The sequence below is a fragment of the Melanerpes formicivorus genome, unplaced genomic scaffold, assembly GCF_026170545.1.
Source record: "Melanerpes formicivorus ecotype bairdi unplaced genomic scaffold, bMelFor1.0.p_v2 SCAF_31, whole genome shotgun sequence".
NCBI lineage: Eukaryota > Metazoa > Chordata > Aves > Piciformes > Picidae > Melanerpes > Melanerpes formicivorus.
In genome coordinates this window covers 2,529,931-2,545,756 of record NW_027142383.1, presented here as the reverse complement: position 1 = coordinate 2,545,756, position 15,826 = coordinate 2,529,931, and positions in this window count along the sequence as shown.

The following is a 15,826-nucleotide window of genomic DNA, read 5'->3' as shown; positions in this document are numbered from 1 at the left end:
GCGGAGGAGCGGAGGAAAGACTGAAGATAAAGTGCCGGAATGCCCAGGATACCCTCCTGCACTCCCAGTTCAGAAGGTGCTTCCTCCCACCCTACCAATGAAATTAGTTTAGATCCTTCTTTTCGTTTATCAACTTCTGTCCACCATATTCCCTTTCTTAAGGGGACAGTGTCAATGGGTCACAGTCCACCCCTTCTAAACAATTTCATTGGCCGTTCATACTGTCCATCCAATCCAAGACGACATTTAGAGTTCGTGAGTAAAGTTCATAGTCCATTCCGGCTATGCTCAGATGTAGATGATTCAAAAGTCCAAGAAAATCAGAAAATGAGAAAAATGGAAAACAGTTCATTTCTTCACCGACGAAGCAAAGAAAAGGGAAACAGGGATTCTCAGGGTCTCTTAGTTGACTCAGGACTCTCAGGAATCTCAGGGTTCGTGCACCATAGATTCCTCGTTGATTCTTTCTTTGGACGCGATGTAGCTGTACAACAGTTTGAAATTAACCTTCAGCTGAAACCACCCCTCGGACAGGCTTAGCCTCTCCTGAGGGTGAAAACACCCAAACAGTTTTACCTAACAGATTCTTTTCTCTAACAACAGGAACTCTATCACCTTCTACTTTCCGTAGCAAATCTGAATGTGCCCCCATGGCTTTAAGAGTGGTCTTCAACAAACCGTTGTAGCGTTCAATCTTCCCTGAAGCTGGTGCATAGGAGGGAATATGGAATATCCACTCAATACTGTGCTCTTTTGCCCAGTTCTTTAAAAGGTTGTTCTTGAAATGAGTTCCATTGTCTGACTCAATCCTCTCTGGAGTTCCGTGTCTCCACAGGATCTGTCTCTCCGGACCGAGAATGGTGCTGCGTGCAGTTGCATGTGGAACTGTATAAGTTTCCAACCATCCAGTGTTTGCTTCTACCATAGTAAGCACGTATTGCTTACCAGAACGAGAACGTGGTAGAGCGATGTAGTCAATCTGCCAAGCTTCACCATACTTGTACTTGGACCATCTGTCACCATACCACAAGGGCTTAAGTCGTTTTGCCTGCTTAATAGCAGCACAAATGTCACAGTCATGGATGACTTGTGTGATAGCATCCATGGAAATGTCTATGGCAAACTGTTGAAAGTGTACTGGATTCCTCTCCAGGTGAAAGCAAACTGAGGCCTGCATTCCTCTGCTATGGGAATAGAGAAAAATGCATTAGCAATGTCTATGGTAGCATACCATTTGGCCTCTTTGGATTCCAGCTCATACTGTAGCTCCATCATGTCTGGCACTGCTGCACTCATAGGTGGTGTCACTTCGTTCAGGGCTCGGTAGTCTACTGTCAGACGCCAGTCTCCATTCTGCTTCCGCACAGGCCACACTGGACTGTTGAAAGGTGAATGAGTTTTACTGACGACTTTCTGACTCTCCAACTGACGAATCAGATTCTGAATGGGCAACAAAGAGTCACGGTTGGTTCTGTATTGTCTGTGATGCACAGTCTGAGAAGCAACCGGCAATTTAATGTCCTGTATCTTATGTTGTCCCACAACTGCAGATTCATCAGAAAGCTCAGGTCTAGCAGATAGCTTCAATTTTTGTCCATCAATCTCTACCGAAGCTACTCCAAAAGCCCATTTGTAACCTCTAGGGTCTTTGAAACACCCTTCTCTCAGAAAATCAATTCCCAAAATACAAGGTGCGTCAGGTCCGGTCACAACCGTATGCTTCCTCCATTGTCTACCACTTAAACTTATATTAACCTCCACTTTACTTAACTCTTGAGATCCACCAGTGACTCCCAGAATAGTTATAGACTCTGATCCCTAATAATTTGATGGCATTATGGTGCACTGAGCTCCTGTGTCAACCAAGGCCCTGTACTTCCGAAATTGTGAAGTGCCAGGCCACTGGATGTACACATCCCAATAGATTCTATTATCTCTGTTATCCCTCTCCTCCCCCTGGCGGGAGGCAGGGCACCCCTAGTTTTGGGGAACATGCCCACATGTGCAGTGCACATAATGTGCAGGGTTATAACTTTGCATGTTATAACTGGAGCCACTGTTGGAGCTACTAGAGTTGTTCTGGGGAACTGTGGAAGTAACAGCTACCCTTCTGGTATTGCTACCTCGGGTTCTGCCACTTTGCAATTCCCTCAGTCTCCTGAAAAGATTAGAAGTTGGTTGGCCATCCCAGCGGTTCATGTTCTCACCAAACTGATCACGCAGAGTTATCCAAATAGTTCTACGTGATTGCCTTGGTGGTCTGTTTTGATTTGATCTGTTTTGGAATGACCTCCTTGGAGGACGTGTATTCCTCACAGATGAAACTTGTATCCACCTGGAGGAATAATTGAAATTATCCCTTTGTGCCAATTGGGATATGGAATTTCTAAATTCATCTTTTAACTCTGTTATGCAATTCTGAATTTTTCCAGACATAGTTTCCATGGCTGAAACCAAAGAAACACGTGTCATGGTATCCTCCAATTGTCTCATTTGATCACTGAATTGGCCAACCGTAGGAGAAGCTCCACCATAATTTCTTGACACAATTCTGCTTGCCAGAATGCTTGCATAATTAGAAGGAGCAAGTTTGATGATCTTTTTAGCAAGACCAATACCCACAGGAATGTCATCAGGATTCAGAGTTTCATGTTCACCATAGAGTAGCTCTCTAACAGCAAATTCTCTCAAGCGCTTAATTCCCTCATCTATGGTAGTCCAGGATTTAGGATTCCATGGAAGATCATCTCGGGAAGGGTATCTCAGGGCAACCGCTATTAAAAGGCGTATCCACAGATTAACCTTACTGAGAGCTTCGCCTAGATGTCTATCTATTCCATTGTCCCTCGAGAGAGTTCCTAACTGAGCTGCTGACTTGTCTCCAACTGTTAGAGCTGGAGCACCTGTATCATAACACCTAGTAAGCCAAGCTAGAACTGGCTACTTATCTGCCCTGGTGAAATCTTTACGGACATTTCGCAATTCCTCACGCAGTGAGGAACATTCTAAAATATCATCTTCGTCTTCCTCTCCCTGAACTTTTTGTCCTAATAATCCTGCTGTCATTTTCTCAAGGATCTCTTTAAGCTGAGAACCACCTTTGCCAGCTCCTTTCCTAGCTTCATCTCTATCCTGCTTTGTTCGCACTAGGTTAGCTAGATCTTTAAAACAAACCTTCTCTTCCTCCTCAGCAGGATTTCTTAGAGTGGAGGTCCCCTCACCAGGATCAGTCTCCAGCTCTTCTTCTCCATCTTTGGCCTTTCCACCTCTAGTCTTTAAAACAGCCACCTTAACTGGAGCTGTGTCTGAATTTACAGCCACCTTAATAGAAGCTGACCAGTGCTGAGATAAATCAGCTGCTGGGGCATTGACTTCTGGTCCCACCAAGAGAGTGGGCGGTAATGACGTTGCTCCGTTAATGGCCAACGGAGAAGAAGAAGGAGGAGAAGGAGTAGGCGCCATGTTGATACCAGCCACCGCCTTTGGCAGATTGCCAGAATCAGCAGCAAAATCATTAAGAGCTGCTTTACCAATTAACTTTTTAGCCCTCTTTTTAACTGACACGGGTTCTGCACACTCCTCATCACTAGATGACTCTGGGACTGATCCAGAGCCACGGCGTTTTCTTTTTGATGTAGTTTTAATAACAAAACAAGCTTTGGATATCTTTCTCTCTTGCCGCAGAGAGAACAGTAAATATGCAGTTACCATAACCAGCAAAAGATTTATGCACATCACATAAATCACCTTTGGATCCCAGGCATCACCTAAAGTTACTCTCTCCTCCGGTGGAATCCTAAAGCCCTTTATCTCAATTGGGAGAGTGGTGGAGGTAACATTTCTGTATCTCGCAGGCCACAAGAAGTCCATGCATTTTTCATACCATAGTCTAACTCTATACATAACCCACATATAAATTGTCCGCACCAAATATTTACCCAGGTAATCCAAAATCAAACCCAAACAATATCTGTAAACCAGAGCCCCAAAAATTGAAAAGAATAGCCGTTCTGCAAGCCACAACACCTTCATGTTTGCTAATTCAGCTAGAAAACACTAAATCAATCAAGTAATAAATTAAACTAATTATCTGCCCCACATTGGGCGCCAAGAAAAAAAAAATGTGGTAGGGTTGGAAGGGTAAGGCCAAAAAGCCTCCTCCCTCCCCCCTGTAACTTAAAGGGAAGGAAAAAAATTGAAGGGAAAGGAAAAAAAAACTCACAGCTGAATTAGCAAAGCAATGGGAGCCGCATATTTACAAAGCAATGTAGGATATGCAGGGAAATATATACAAATTTACAATATGTACAATATATACAAAGATATACAATAAAGTAGCACAGAAATGAGAGTTCCCCCCTCTGCTGAGGGGGTTCCCCACCTCCGCTCTCCCTCTCTCTCCCCCTTTTCCCCAGAGCGGGTTAGAAAGAGAGAGAAAGAGAAAAAAAGAAGTTAAAAGCAGTTTTGTGTTAATTGGAAAGCAGTTAATACAGGCCTGGTAGCTTATCAGTTTCAAGGCCAAAGCCTTGTCCGAAAGCCCAGCACAGAGAGAGCTGCTGCTGCTCGGCGGAGGAGCAGAAGAAAGACTGAAGATAAAGTGCCGGAATGCCCAGGATACCCTCCTGCACTCCCAGTTCAGAAGGTACTTCCTCCCACCCTACCAATGAAATTAGTTTAGATCCTTCTTTTCGTTTATCAACTTCCGTCCACCATATTCCCTTTGTTAAGGGGACAGTGTCAACCGGTCACATACACTTTATAAGGAACTGAGAGACATCAGACAGGACTTGGCTGGATATGTTGAGATGTGTTTGAAAAGATTGTTAGCATTAACCAATTGTATGCTTTGCTTGAGCGCATGTCAGTAGAAACGTAACCAATTAGTGTGACAACACTGCATTAGAAAAATATATAACTATGTAATGTAATAAACATCTTCACTTGTAACATCTTGGCTTGGAATTGTGTGCGGAGACAACCCTTCTACAAAACCCCAAAAACACAGTGATTATAAAAAGAAACAATGGGTGCCTGTAGTGGGAGACTCTCACTCAAAGGAAACTGAGGCACCCGTTTGCTGACCTGATGTGGTGAAGGCACATTATGCCCAGATACTGAATCTTGTCCCAGCATGTGGGCAAGTTCCCCCTCCCTCCAGGAGGGAGACAAAAGCCAAGGCATTAGCCAGGCTTGCACGCACCCAGCACATGCAGTGCTCGTGCTGACACCAAGTATGGGCATAATTCTAGCTTCACGCTTTCTATAGGCTGAAGCCAGTTGTTTATGAGAGTGCCCATTGGTCAAGCCCAGCCTCGAGGAATCTATAAGTATCACCCCAATTGTTAAACACGTTGCCCCCCTCGTTCACTTTGTCTCTGTGCTTGCTTGAGAGAGCAACTCTCGAGCTGCAGCCTTTGCCATTGAGCTTATTGTTATTAGCTTCTGTTATACATGCACGCATACTGAAAGCGTCTGCATCGTTGAGAAGCCCAGAGGGAGGACCTTCGCTGAGCCTGAGGAGCTCAGCATTGCTACAACCAGTCGTGCCGATCGGAAGAGCCCATCGTGCCACCGGAGGACTGGACCAAACCCCTGAGGGTAAGATCTGCCCAGTTGCCGGGGAGAAGGGACTTGATCGATACCGAGTCCACGTATGCTTAGCCCCGCCGTAGCGGGAGAGACGCCGCCGAGTGCCGCTCTGAGGAGCCGCCGAGTGCCGCTCTGAGCCCTGTGAATCCCAGGGAAAACCAAAGCATTGTTCGTGCCTATACTGCACCGAACCCAGGACCACTACGAGAGTCCTGTTGCTCCTTTAAGTTCGGTAAAGAGAATCCGCCGCCTGACGCAGCCGCATTCTCTCCCTGAGGCTGTTTGCATCAGCCCCGAGAACCGCCGTGTTTGGGCCGAACCCCGTAGCTTTGCCTGCTTCCGTCGTTCGAGCCCACCTACCGGCCACCGTTGTCCCGCCCTGCCGTGCGAGCCGACTTCTGAGGGCCGACCCTGACCAGGACTGATCCCTGTTGTCTGAAGGGAATTGAATATCGTTCACGTGCTTTCCATCCACTAGCACTCAGTTCAAAGTATCCGCGTCTAGCAGAGTAAGCGCTGACGCATAGACAGATTATAGTATTGCTGTGTATAGCCAGGAGCCGCCCGCGTCCCGCCGAGTCTCCATCTAGTGGCCAAGTGGAAGAACTGCACCCTTCGTTATATAAATATAGAAAGGGTTTATAGATCGTTCAATTACGTTATAATCATAACACTAAGCCAGTTGTGGAATCTATTTCACGAACGTGCACTAGAACATGTATATAAGTTGGTGATTCATCGGTTATTAATAGTTTGATAATTAATAAAATAATATTTTCCATAATTCATATTTCATATTAATAAATTTAATAACCTCTTCACCACATGGAGGAGGAAGAAAAGAGAGAGTGCTAGACCCCGCACTGCATCTTATAGTGGTGCAAAGGATTGTGGTATGAAATACTACATAATTTCCTGTGTCCACCCCTCTGGGCTGGACTTCTGGACAAAGGAAGTAAACATAGCAGGGGGGCACCCAGCTCAAACTGTAACAAGAATGCTGGAGCCTGGCTCTTGAGAAGCAGGGTAGTGGGGGCAACTCTTGTATAAGATGTGGGCAGATTGACTATCTGCTTAATCTGGTGGCCAGACTGAAGGATGAGGTTGCTAGCCTTAGAAATGTAAGGGTATGTAGGAAAGAGATGAACCAGAGGAGGAAGGAGATGGACCAAAGGAGGAAAGAGTTGAATCAGAGTAAGCAGGCTCTGCAGGCCCCCCCAGCAGAGGCTGGTTATTCAAAAAGCAGAGGGGAATGTACGCAGGTTCCTCTCAAAAGATGCAACGTTAAACCTACTTGCCTCCCCTCACCTTCCCTGCTGCTCTTGGAAAACAGGTATGGAGCACTGGAGATCGAGGGTGAGGTGGTCCTGATGCCGGAGGACAAACCATCTGGGGTTCTCCCTGTGGTTAAACAGCCTAAGGTTAAACAGCCTAAGGCAAAGCAGCCTAAGGTTAAACAGCCTTCCCCTGGCATCAGGACCTGTTCCCTCAAAAAAAAGAGGGTAATTGTTATTGGTGATGCCCTTCTGAGGGGAACGGAGGGCCCTATATGTCAGCCTGACCCATCTCTTAAGGAACTCTGTTGTCTGCCAGGAGCCCAAGTCAATAATGTGAACAGTAGGCTGCCTAGACTGGTGCAGCCCTCTGACTACTACCCTTTACTAGTTATGCAGTTAGGGAATGATGATGTTTGTAGTGGGTTGGAAGGGTAAGGCCAAGAAGCCTCCTCCCTTCCCCCTTGTAAGGTAAAGGGAAAAAAAATTGAAGGGAAAGGAAAAAAAAACTCACAAGCTGAATTAGCAAAGCAGTGGAGCTTTATATTTACAAAGCAATGTAGGGTATGCAGGGGAATATTTACAAATTTACAATATCTACAATATATACAAAGATATACAACAGAGTAACACAGAAATGAGAGTAACCCCCCTCGGCAGAGGGGGTTCCCCACCTCCACTCTCCCCTCTCTCCCCCTTTCCCCAGAGTGGGATAGAAAGAGAGAGAAAAGAGAGAAAAAAAAATGTTAGAAGCAGTTCGTGTTAATTGGAAGGGAGTTAATACCGGCCTTTATCTAGTCTTCAAGGCCGAGGCCTTGGCAGAAAGCCGAGCAGAGAGAGAGCTGCTGCACCGTGGAGAGGCGGAATCAAGACTGAAGATAAAGTGCTGGAAAAACCCAGTATACCCTCCTGCTGTCCCAGTTCAGAAGGTGCTTCCTCCCACTTCACCAATGAAATAGTTTAGATTATTCTTTCTGTTTACCAACTTCCGTCCACCATATCCCCTTTCTTAAGGGGGCAACGTCAACCGGCCACAATGTTGCAACCAGAACTCTTAGGGCTACCAAAAATGACTTCAGGGCCCTGGGAGACCTGGTTGAGGGGTCAGGTGCACAAATAATTTTTTCATCAATACCCTTAGCTGCATGAGGGAATACCATAAGGAACAGGTCAGCAGCTATAGTTAACAAGTGGCTTAGAGGCTGGTGCAGTCAAAAGAATTTTGGCTTTTTTGATCTTGGGAAACTTCCTACTGCACCAGGCCAGCTGGCAACAGATGGAGTACATCTGTCCCAGAGGAGGGGAAAGGTCACAGTATATGAGAATGGCCTGTCCCCCAAAGGTAAAAAGATTCTGGGAAGGGAATTGGCAGGTCTCATCGACAGGGCTTTAAACTAGTTTCGAAGGGGGAAGGGGCTGAAACTAGTCCCCTCAGACAAGAGTCTGGGGGCAATAAGCTAGAGTCGGAGGTGAAACCAGTAACCCAGCTGAAGTGCATGTACACTAATGCACAAAGCATGGGTAACAAACAAGAGGAGCTGGAAGCCTTGTTGCAGCAGGAAAGTTATGATGTAGTTGCCATCACAGAGACGTGGTGGGATGACTCACATGACTGGAGCGCTGCAATTAATGGCCACAGGCTCTTCAGGAGAGACAGGCAAGGAAGAAGGGGTGGAGGCGTGGCCCTGTACATCAGAAAGGCACTAGATGCCATTGAGCTGGAGATCAGGGATGATCGGGTTGAGTGCCTGTGGGTAAGAATTAGAGGGAAGACCAGCAGGGCAGACATCCTGGTTGGAGTCTGTTATAGACCACCCAACCAGGAGGAAGATGTTGATGAAGGATTCCATAGGCAGCTTAAGGCTGTCTCAAGATTGCCTGACCTTGTTCTCATGGGCAACTTCAACCTGCCTGACATCTGCTGGGATCTCAACACAGCAGAGAGGAGACAGTCTAGGAGGTTCTTAGAATGCATGGAGGACAGCTTCTGATCACAGGTGCTGCGAGCGCCTACCAGGGGCAAGGCTATGCTTGACCTCCTCTACACCAACAGGGAAGGGGTGGTGGGTGATGTGGTGGTCGGAGGGTGTTTGGGGTCCAGTGACCACGAGATAATTGAATTCTCGGTTTTTGGTCAAGCTAAGAGGGGTAGCAAGAAGACCTCCACTCTGGACTTCCGGAGGGCAGACTTCAGGTTACTCAAGGAACTAATTCAGAGGGTTCCTTGGGATAAAGCCCTTAAAAATAAAGGGGTCCAGGAGAGCTGCATCTACTTCAAGGAAGAATTGTTGAAGGCTCAGGGACAGGCTGTCCCAATGTGCCGGAAGGTGAGCCGCCGGGGCAGACGGCCAGCCTGGATGGTTAATGAACTTTTAATAGAACTAAGGGAAAAAAAGAGGGTGTATTACCTTTGGAAGAAAGGGGAGGAAAGCCATGGAATGTTTAAGGATGTTGCCAAATAATGTAGGAAGAAAATTAGGGAGGCAAAAGCACATTTGGAGCTTAAACTGGCCCCTACTGTGAAGGACAACAAAAAGTCCTTCTATAAATATGTTAATAGCAAGAGGAAGGGCAAGGACAACCTGCACTCCTTGGTTGACATGGAGGGAAATGTTGTATCAAGGGATGAGGAAAAGGCAGAGATACTTAACACCTTCTTTGCCTCAATTTTTACTAGAAGGACAGAATGTCTTCCTGACATCTGGCCTGCAGAGCTGGCAGAAGGAGCCAGGGAGCTGCACAGTTTCCCTATGTTCCATGAGGGGGTGGTTGGAACTCTCCTCAGCAGCTTGGATCCCCACAAATCCATGGGACCGGATGGGATCCATTCTAGGGTGCTGAGAGAGTTGGCTGATGAGCTAGCCAAGCCACTATCCATCCTTTTCCAGCAGTCCTGGCTCACTGGAGATGTCCCAGAAGACTGGAAGCTGACCAACATTGTGCCCATACACAAGAAGGGCGGGTTGGATGAGCCAGGGCTGTCAGCCTGACCTCAGTGCCAGGCAAGATCATGGAACAGGTCATCCTGAGTGCAATCACACAGCACTTAGAGGATGGCCAAGGGATCAGGCCTAGCCAGCATGGATTTAGGAAGGGCAGGTCCTGCCTGACCAACCTGATCTCCTTCTACGAGCAGGTGACCCACCTGGTGGATGTGGGGAGGCCTGTGGATGTAGTCTACCTGGACCTCAGCAAGGCCTTTGACACCGTCCCCTATAGCAAACTCCTGGCCAAGCTGTCAGCCCATGGCTTGGATGGGAGCACACTGCGATGGGTTAGGAACTGGCTGGATGTCCGAGCCCAGAGAGTGGTGGTGAATGGTGCCACATCCAGCTGGTGGCCAGTCACTAGTGGTGTGCCCCAAGGATCAGTGCTGGGCCCTGTGCTCTTTAACATCTTTATTGATGATCTGGATGAGGGCATTGAGTCCATCATCAGTAAATTTGCTGATGACACGAAGCTGGGGGCGGGAGTTGATCTGCTGGAGGGTAGAGAGGCTCTGCAGAGGGACCTCGACAGGCTGGACAGATGGGCAGAATCCAATGGCATGAGATTTTACTCATCCAAGTGCCAGGTTCTGCACATTGGCCACAACAACCCCATGCAGAGCTACAGGCTTGTGGCAATGCCAGCGACGAGCAGTGTGAGCAATCTGGCAGTGCAGGCCTAGAGCCTGACATGATGGTAGGCCATGCTCAGCATAACTGCAGAGTCAGCTAGCAGTGGAGCAAAACAGTGCTGTGCCTGCAGCATGTAACTAAAACAAGACACTGGTAACTATAAACATGGACAGTTATCTTGGGACAACAGGACATGCACCTGCATCAACAACCTCGTTGTGTCATTAGTAGTTGGACCAATAATCTGTAATAGTGCAATGTGTGGTCACTCATAGGGAACCAATGGAGCTATGCCAACAGGGCACTCCGAGTTTATATAAGTTGTAGCAGTTGCCTTGCTACGCACTTCTGCCTTTCCTGTCTCCTGTTTCTTCTACACTTTACAGTGCTATACTTGCACTACAGGCCTGCTCCATAGGCCTGCACCTCAGGCCTGCACCATCAGCCTGCACCACTGGAACAATAAAGGAACAATACTTGATCATATTGGTCAGCCGTATTGATTCCTATCTCCGTCGCTGATAACCATATCTCACGCCCGAATAAACCTGAACTCATGGACAAGGGATCCTCGGACTACAATACTGCTCGACTCAGCACACAGAGGTACGTCCGAGCGATACGGAAAGCCGGTCGAACAGCACTGCCCTGGTGCTGAAAAAATTAGAAGCACGCGCTCAAAAAGGAAGTGAATCTCACCCCGGCCCGGTGAGCGACCGGAGGAGGGGCAAGGGGTAGCACGCCACCACAGAAGAGGCTGTGCTAAACGCTCTCCACCTATCCTCTCCGTGAGAGGTATTACTGGCAATTCTGGGATCTTAAAAGGGCTATTAGCCTGTGCCCAGAGTCATCCCCACAGCAATTAAGCTTTTACTTCCGAAGCACGAGACAAAATTGCAGCCCAGCTGTGGGATGAGGTGCTAAATGCTTAAAAAGCAGCTTTTCACTATAGCACCGTGTGACGGGTCGTCATGGACATTGTAATCGAAAAAAAAAAAAGCAGAGCAGGCTACTCCCAATTCAGCTGGTGCGGCGTTTGGTTCTAACCGAGACGAGAAAGAGAGACTCAGAAGGCACTCCCCGCCCTCCGCCTCCCTCCTCTCTCCCTCCACATCATCTGCCGCTCCGTCAGCATCCTCCTCAATTTCAATTGCCCTCTACTCCCTCTCCACGAATCGTGGCTCTCTATTACCGTCCTTTTGCACAGAAAAATCTGCTCCTGCCACGTCAATAGCAGCAGAATCGAATCCCGATCAAACTGATAAGTCACGCGAAATCAAAATGGAGGTCGCTACGCATTAAGAATTAGACAAAGGATACGCCACCTCCGCCATCTTGGCCAGCACACCGTGTTTATTAACACACCACCACAGCCGTCCCCTTCATCAACATCTTCCTGATTCCGCCAGTGATGGCTTGGCCTTGGAAGCCGGACAGTGCGAACTCTGCCCTACGACTCCTGGAGCGCCTGCACGATCGCGATCACGGCATTTTTGCACCCCCGCCCCGCCCGCGAGCCCCGGCTGCCCCGATGGCGGTCCCCACCACCCCGGCAGCGCCCATCCCGGCAGCGCCAATCCCAGCAGCGCCTACTCCAGCAGCGCCCCCCGCCCCGGCAGCTCTCTTGGCGATGACCCCTATGCCAGTGACCCCGTCAGCTCCGGTGCGGGTCTCCGTCCTGGCGGTTTCGGCGATAGTCTCCATCCCCGCGGCCCTCCCCTTGGCGATGGCCCCAGTGGCCACGGCCTCCCCGGCAGCTCTCCTAGCGATGGCCCCCATGCCGGTGGCCCCGGCGGCTCCAGCACGGGTTCCCATCCTGGCAGTTTCACCCGCTACACCCCCCCCGCCGCCTACCTTCCAGTCATTATCAGCAGAGTATAGCCTCAGACGGAGATTTCAATTGAGTCCCGATGGGGCGATCGGGAGGTGGGAGGGACAGGGAACTGTCCCGCTGCGCTGGTGGAAAGGTATTGTGGGAAATGTAGTCACAGATGGAGAAGGTTAACCATGACTATGGTAATCTGTAGACCTTGCAACTTCTCAATTAACTGACAATTCACTTGCAAATGCCTGAGAAGCCATGCCCCGGCAGCCAGCAGACTCTACGAGGTGTCACCATTAACCATCTCGTTGGGGTGAGATCCTTGTCAGACCTTATCAGCAAATGCAGCTTCCTGAGAAGGCTTTGCAATTAAGTCAGGATTTAGTGATCAAAAGGTCATCCAAAATCCAGGACAATAACTCTGATCCTGTGCTTCTTATTACTGAGCAGGGTCTAACAGGGACACTTGGTTCCTTTGTCAATACCATCCCTTACATACGGCATTCAATACTAATTCAGACCTGACTCACGATATGAAGGTAGAAATGCTGGATATTTTGGCATTTGACAATGCTAATGAAGAAACTAAACAGGTTCTCAGCATTTTATCAACAGGTGCCACTGCCTCATGACTGCAGGACCACAACGAATGCTGGTCATGCTTGCTGGGTAATGCAAGAAAATGGTGAAATTCAGTGTATTACTGTCGAGGGTTGAAGGGGAAGGCCGCAAAAGACTTCTTCTTCCGCCCTGTAAGTAAAGGGAAGAAAATTGAAAGGAAAAAAAAACACCACACAGCCGGATTAGCAAAGGGATTGTGTGCTGTATTTACAAAGCAGTTTAGGGAACGCAGGGAAATATATATACAGAATTTACAGTATTTACAATATATACAGAAATATTCAACAAAGTGACACAGAAACGAGATTTCCCTCCTCTGCTGAGGAGGGTTCCCCACCCCTGTACCCCCTTCTCTCCCCCTTTTCCCCAGAGAGGGTTAGAAAGAGAGAAAAAGGAATAATTGTTAATTAAAAGCAGTTAGGCAGTTATGTGTTAGAAAAGGCCTTATCTCTTTTTTTCCAAGGTCAGTCTGGCCGAAAGCCCAGAAAGCTGCAAGCTGCAGCAAGGAAGAAAAGAAGTGCAGGACTGCCCAGAATACTCTGCTGTACTCCAAGTTCAAAGGTGCTTTCTACCAATCTACCAATGAAATTACTTTACATCTGTCATTCATTTATAAACATTCAGCCACAATGTCCCCTTTCTTAAAGGGACTGCCTCAAACGGTCACAATTACACAAAGAAATCTAACTTTAGATGAGAGAGTTTAAATTCAGTGTTGTACAGATACAACATCGCACCCAAAAGAAGAATCCATAAGGAGTCTACGGTGCACGAAGCCTAAGAACCCCGAGAGCACTGAGTCACTACCACTCTCTGGGCCCGGCCCTCCAGCCAGTTCCTAACCCAGCACAGAGTGTAATGGTCCAATCCACGGACTGACAGCTTAGTCAGCAGTTTGCTGTGGGGGACGGTGTCAAAGGCCTTGCTGAAGTCCAGGTAGACCACATCCACAGGCCTCCCCACATCCACCAGACGGGTCACCTGATCATAGAAAGAGATCAGGTTGGAGAGGCAGGACCTGCCCTTCCTAAATCCATGTTGGCTGGACCTGAGCCCTTGGCCATCCTTCAGGTGCGCAGTTATTGCCGCCAGGATCATCTGCTCCATCACTTTCCCTGGCACTGAGGTCAGGCTGACCGGCCTGTAGTTTCCAGGTTTCTCCATCCGACCCTTCTTGTGGATGGGGACCACATTGGCCAGTTTCCAGTCATCTGGGACCTCACCTGTGAGCCAGGACTGGAGGAAAATGACGGAGAGTGGCCTAGCTAGCACATCTGCCAGCTCTCTCAGCACCCTAGGATGGATCCCATCCGGTCCCATGGACTTGTGAATATACAAGTGGCTCAGCAGGTCCCGAACTAATTCCTCATGGATTTCCGGGTCATTACACTGCTCCCCGACCCCATCGCCCAGCTGCGGAGGCCACTCGTCCTGAATTCTTCCTCCTGCCTTGCTGTTAAAAATTGAGGCTAAGAAGGCGTTCAGGACCTCAGCCTTCTCCTCGTCTTCAGTCACCGTGTTCCCCTCCAGGTCCAATAGGGAGTGCAGGTTCTTCCTGCCCTTCTTCTTATTGTTAATATATTTATAAAAATGCTTTTTATTATCTTTGACAGAGGTGGCCAGCTTCCGTTCCAGCTGGGCCTTTGCCTCCCTAATTTTATTCCTACATAATCTAACAGCTTCCTTGAACATACTTTGAGAAGCCTTCCCCTCCTTCCAAAGGTGATACAGCCTCTTCTTCCCCCTTAAATCCTCCAGGAGCTGCTTGCTCATCCAGGCCGGTCACCTTCCCTGCCGGCTTGCCTTCCGGCACGTGGGAACCGCCAATTCCTGTGCCTTCAAGAGCTCCTGTTTGAAGTAGGTCCAACCCTCCTGAACCCCTTGGTTCATGAGGGTTGGTACCCAGGGGACTTTACAAACAAGTTTCTTAAATAGGCTGAAGTTTGCCCTGCGGAAGTCCAAGGTGAAGGTTCTGTTGGTGCTCCTCCCTATCTCCCTGCATATTGAAAACTTCACTATCTCGTGGTCACTGCACCCTAGGCAGCCTCCCACGATCACGTCTCCCACCAGCCCTTCCCTATTGCAGAACAGCAGGTCAAGCAGAGCCTGTCCCCTGGTAGGCTCGCTTAACAGCTGTGTCAGGAAGCAGTCCTCCATTCGCTGAATGCCTCCACCCTGCTGAATTAAGTTCCCAGCAGATATCTGGGAGGTTGAAGTCGCCAACGAGGACAAGATCTGATGATCTTGATACGGCCTCCAGCTGCTTGTAGAATACTTCATCAGCCTCCTCATCCTGGTTGGGTGGTCTGTAACAGATTCCAATCAGGATGTCAGATTTGTTAGGCTGTCCTCTGATTTTGACCCACAGGCTCTCAACTACCTCATCTTCCACCTCAAGTTGTGTGGCAGAGAGTGACTCCCTAATATACAGAGCCACCCCTCCTCCTCTTCTCCCTCGCCTGTCTCTCCTAAAGAGCCTGTAACCCCCCATTGTAGCACTCCAATCGTGGGTGTTGTCCCACCAAGTTTCTGAGATGGCGACTACATCATAGTCGCCCTGATGGATTAGGACCTCCAACTCCTCTTGCTTGTTGCCCAGGCTGCGTGCATTGGTGTACACGCATCGCATCTGGGTTCCTGACTTCTCAACTGACCCTACCTCGTGCCCTACTCTTACCTCTGCAGAGGGACCGATTGCCTCACCCACCCCCTTCAGACCTAGTTTAAAGCCCTCCTAAGGAGCCCTGCCAACTCAGTTGGCAGTCATGAGGTCTGTGTTGATAGGTTGGACTCGATGATCTTCGAGGTCTCTTCCAACCTTAGTTATACTGTGATACTGTGATCTATACCTGGGATAGCTGGAATGGACTATGAACTTTATTTACTCATTATTATATTGT